A 6000-nucleotide genomic window follows, 5' to 3' on the forward strand; every position below is an offset into this window, starting at 1 on the left:
TGTTTAGAACTTGAGGATATTATAAAAACAAAATCGATGTTTAAAATACAAACACATTTTTAGTCATTTCCTAAATGAAGTGCATGCAATTGAATCGAAAAGATAAGCTAAATGGGTTTATATGGCCTATAGAAATAGCGCCATTTTATCAAACTTGGCAATGCCGACCATATCATTTCGAAGTGGTCAATAGGATAATTGATTAATTCAGCACTATGTAATTTTTGCAAGACTATTGATTTGATTATTTTTAAGATGTAGGCAATTCGCACGAATTGTCATGTGTAGCCTATTGTATTATGACATATTTGATCTTATTCTAGGTTGATGGATTGCGGATGCCGTTCGTTGTTATGCTTCTGAATACATATTAGAAAGGTTTTTTACGAAATAAAGGATGTCATTGGTTGGGTCAGGGTGACTGTTAGGTCTACACAACAAGATATTTCAAGAACAATATTTTTTGTGATGAGAAAATATTATCCGATGTAGCCTAGGATGATCAGTTTTCTCGATATTGTTCATTTTATTAGCCAAAAGACAAGGCTTTTGCTTTCGGAATAGAATATATTGAAAGGACCATGAAATTCACTCTTGTTAATTTATGTTTATCTCTGCTCTCCTCCCCATAACCTTGACCGGTGTCTGAACTTAAACCTAAAGCTTCACAGAAGAGATATAGTGTTACCAGCTGTCATAATAGAGGACCCATGCACTGCCTCCCGACCCAATACTTTTTATCTGTTAACTGCATAGGAAATGTATTTATTTATTTAACCTTTATTTATAATTGTGAGAAATTCAATATGGTTGAATAATGTCTGTTTGTCTGTCTGAGTGTTGGCTACAACAACACTGAGTTATACAAGGACCAGATGCATCACTTCAGCAACAGTTATATGTTAGGCTATTCAGGATAGCTCCATTAGGAAGTTACAGAAGTGGGGAGACATTGTTTTCACCAAAACAGCAGCAGCCTGGATGAAGGCATCATAAGCATGGGATTTTCCCACAGCAGAAACCAGCTGCTTATAAGACTTCAGAGTTCCAGAAAGAGAGAATCCTTCATTAGGCTAGTAGCCAATCGTAAAAAACAGAGATTCTAGCCGAGGTATAACAAAGCAAAACCATTTTATCCATATCGCTATGGTCTCCCATATGAAATGGGACGGCAGGTAGCTTAGTGGTTAACAGCGTTGTGCCAGTAACCGAAAGGTCGCTGGTTCTAATCCCCGAGCCGACTAGGTGAAAAATCTGTCGATGTGCCCTTGAGCAAGGCACTTAACCCTAATTGCTCCTGTAAATCGTTCTGGATAAGAGCGTCTGCTAAATGACTGAAATGTCAAATGAAATGGATGGTTGTGTACAAATATTTTATTGCAAAAGTGGTTAAATGTATAGATATTGTAACACACCCCCTAAACTCAAAAAGTGCAGGATAATGCCTGGCAGGAAACTAAAAACGTCAAACATCCTTTACATGTCATCATATCTAAACAGCAATACCAACAGGCTTTTAATTCTGCTATCAAGAAAAGCTAGAAAAGTGCAGAATAATGGAGGGGGGTGGGCCACATTAGCTCATGTAACCCAAAATTCAAGCTCTGATATTGCTCAAATGTGGAATACAAGTAGTCAGTTGTCTGCCCTACATACACAAACAAACAGCATTTGGATATCTTAATGTATCTTGGAAATATAGACCTGTAAACACACAGATACAATACACGGAAAATATCAACAATGAAAATGTATGATGAATGTAAACTTCACTTTTTGGTAGCTGTTCAATAGACAACTTTCCAAGTCAAATTTGCTCTCATTCAGTGCTGTATGGTCCTGCCTGACAAAAATGCATACAATAAGGCCTGCGCATGGTTTTTGATGTTGTGGCTATTGTAATTGGCTCTAAGGCAAGTGGGATGAGACTGAAAACAGTCATTTTTTCCTGTCAAAGGTTCCTCTGTGGAGTTTATATGTTCAGCCCTTACTCTTGCAATTACATTAGCCACTCCCCCCCCCCCCCCCCCCCCCAAATCCAATATAGCGTCCAAAATCCAATATGGTTGCCTCAATACCATTTAATAGTGGTTTAATCATCTGTTTATGAACGTCTTTAATAAGAGACATTTGTGTACCTATACTGTATGACCTGTACTCAATACTATTTTTGTTAACTTCAACTATGTTAGGAATCCAATATGCCTATACACTCAAAGACCTTTGTCTGGATTAGGAAAGGAAGTAGGCTGCTTGGCATGGCAACACCAAGTATTCCAAGTCACAAGCCTCTTTGAGGATTAATGAGGCAACTGGGAGGCTCCAACGAAAGGAAAGTGAATCCAACTCTGGACTATCAAACCCTCTCCATACCCTCTACCACTTTCCCCCACTGTGGTATAACTGTGCCTACACGATTGGACTCTTATGTCACCTCCTTATCATTTAGAAGTGAGTTTTGATTCATTGCTAGTCCAATACGGCTGCCTGAATCCAACACGACCTTTCGCTGGCTCACTGCATTTGTGATGCACATTGGGATGTTCCGGTGCCCTCTTATCCTGTTTGGATTGAGCTGGCACATTGCTTCTTACAGACAATCATGTCCACCATCCTGGCTGTCTGCACTGGAGTTGCCTTATATGTTGACTTGGTGACATTATGGTGTATGGGAAGGATGCAACCATACATGACAAGCGCATAAGACTGCTATAACCAACACAACCTGTCGCTCATTGACTAGAAATACCATGAACTTCGTGGGCCTTCTTCACATGTCATAGGAATTGCACCTCTCCAATGTCAATGCAATCCTACATCTCCCAGAACTGTCCTTGAGAGGCCCACTCCACCATCAGTCCTCCCCTCGGGCAGTTACTAGAGACAGAGAAACCATGGAACGAGACTGTCACATGTCAGGAGGCCATTCAACAGCCAAAATGCCATACCCAGAGCTGATATTAACATAATAATAAGGAATTCCCCTTGACCATGCTGACAAATATTATTTCCTATTGACCCCCATCTTAAAAGAGCCAACTTCATCGTCGATTTTGAGTTATAAAGAAATAGCAAAACATGCCGAAAAGCTGCTGTGTTGTTCAATGTACATGTAACTAGGTCAAAAATCCTGACCTACGGCTCGCAATGCTCCCACGTAGGGAAATAGAGACTGCGAGAAGAGCCCTGTGGCTTCAGGCTATTTATTTGGTGTGGGAGATGTCCAAGTAGGCTACATGTAGCTATGTGTGTGGAAAACATTTAATCACAGGTAAGACATTTAACTTGTTTAGTATAGTCCATTTAGTATAGTTTAGTAACTTGTTTAGTATAACTCAACTCACTACTTGTAGGGAGTACTTCTAGTCCCTTTGTTTGTGTTGTTGGTCTTGGCTAGGTTAATGTTCCAGTCGGTAGCTAGCTAGCACTCACTCACGTGGCTTCTAGCACCGTCATGAAAAGGGACATGAGGGAAGCCCTACAATATTACGTTTCTCTAAGTAGTGAGAAAGCTCGGGAGCAGGCAATGTTTAAAAGTAATCTTTAGACATGTTTTACTTTTCTTAAATGTCGTTTCTTAATTGACTAAAACAAGCAGACAACAAGAAAATTGTGCTTGAAAAAGGTAAAAGTATTTGCTGTGAGCCAATGGGGTAATAGAGGGAACCACAGGTTGTTTTCCCAACAGGTCCGCAGCGTTCTATCTAATACCGACTGGGACTATCTGGAAATTGCTGGCGTGCATTGTATAATATGTATCTATTTTGCTAACAACCATGGCTGACCAGCCCATGTGACACCTGAAATGAAGAATGAGCCCTCATGCTTGGGTGACTCTTGCATTGGTCTGGGACACTGTGCAGTAATCCCAACGTCTCTATAAGGCAAACAAGAGGCACCATAGTAAGAAACAAATAATTAAAGAGAAGCAGTAAAAATAACAATAGCGAGGCTATATACAGGGGGTACCGGTACCGAGTCAATGTGCGGGGGCACCAGTTAGTCGAGGTAATTGAGGTAATATGTACAGTTGAAGTCGGAAGTTTACATAAACTTAGGCTGGAGTCATAACCACTCCACAAATTTCTTGTTAACAAACTATAGTTTTGGCAAGTCGGTTAGGACATCTACTTTGTGCATGACACAAGTAATTTTTCCAACGATTGTTTACAGACAGATTATTTAACTTATAATTCACTGTATCACAATTCCAGTGGGTCAGAATTTTACATACACTAAGTTGACTGTGCCTTTAAACAGCTTGGAAAATTCCAGAAAATGATGTCAGGGCTTTAGAAGCTTCTGATAGGCTAATTGACATCATTTGAGTCAATTGGAGGTGTACCTGTGGATGTATTTCAAGGCCTACCTTCAAACTCAGTGCCTCTTTGCTTGACATCATGGGAAAATCTAAAGAAATCAGCCAAGACCTCAGAAAAAAAATTGTAGACCTCCACAAGTGTGGTTCATCCTTGGGAGCAATTTCCAAATGCCTGAAGGTACCACTTTCATCTGTACAAACAATAGTACGCAAGTATAAACACCATGGGACCACGCAGCCGTCACACCGCTCAAGAAGGAGACACGTTCTGTTTCCTAGAGATGAACATACTTCGGTGCGAAAGTGCAAATCAATCCCAGAACAACAGCAAAAGACCTTGTGAAGATGCTGGAGGAAACAGGTACAAAAGTATCTATATCCACAGTAAAACGAGTCCTATATCGACATAACCTGAAAGGCTGCTCAGCAAGGAAGAAGCCACTGCTCCAAAACCGCCATAAAAAAGCCAGACTACGGTTTGCAACTGCACATGGGGACAAAGATCGTACTTTTTTGAGAAATGTCCTCTGGTCTGATGAAACAAAAATAGAACTGTTTGGCCACAATGACCATCGTTATGTTTGGAGGAAAAAGGGGGTGCTTGCAAGCCGAAGAACACCATCCCAACCGTGAAGCACGGGGGTGGCAGCATCATGCTGTGGGGGTGCTTTGCTGCAGGAGGGACTGGTGCACTTCACAAAATAGATGGCATCTTGAGGAAGGAAAATGATGTGGATGTATTGAAGCAACATCTCAAGACATCAAGACATGTGGTCCTCTGTAGCTCAATTGGTAGAGCATGGCGCTTGTAACGCCAGGGTAGTGGGTTTGATCCCCGGGACCACCCATACGTAAAAATTTATGCACGCATGACTGTAAGTCGCTTTGGATAAAAGCGTCTGCTAAATGGCATATTACATATTACATCAGTCAGGAAGTTAAAGCTTGGTCGCAAATGGGTCTTCCAAATGGACAATGACCCCAAGCATACTTCCAAAGTTGTGGCAAATTGGCTTAAGGACAACAAAGTCAAGGTATTGGAGTGGCCATCACAAAGCCCTGACCTCAAGCCTATAGAAAATGTGTGGGCAGAACTGAAAAAGCGTGTGCGAGCAAGGAGGCCTACAAACCTGATTCAGTTACACCAGCTCTGTCAGGAGGAATGGGCCAAAATTCACCCAACTTATTGTGGGAAGCTTGTGGAAGGCTACCCGAAACGTTTGACCCAAGTTAAACAATTTAAAGGCAATGCTACCAAATACTAATTGAGTGTATGTAAACTTCTGACCCAATGGGAATGTGATGAACGAAATAAAAGCTGAAATAAATCATTCTCTCTACTATTATTCTGACATTTCACATTCTTAAAATAAAGTGGTGATCCTAACTGACCTAAGACAGGGAATTTCTACTACGATTAAATGTCAGGAATTGTGAAAAACTGAGTTTAAATGTATTTGGCTAAGGTGTATGTAACATTTTTAGGGCCTTCCTCTGACACCGTCTGGTATAGAGGTCCTGGATGGCAGGAAGCTTGGCCCCAGTGATGTACTGGGCCGTGCGCACTACCCTCTGTAGTGCCTTGCGGTCGGAGGCCGAGCAGTTGCCATACCAGGCAGTGATGCAACCAGTCAGGATGCTCTCGATGGTGCAGCTGTAGAACCTTTTGAGGATCTGAG

This window comes from Coregonus lavaretus (assembly GCF_964263955.1).
Source record: "Coregonus lavaretus genome assembly, chromosome: 28".
In the NCBI taxonomy this organism is placed as follows: Eukaryota; Metazoa; Chordata; class Actinopteri; order Salmoniformes; family Salmonidae; genus Coregonus; species Coregonus lavaretus.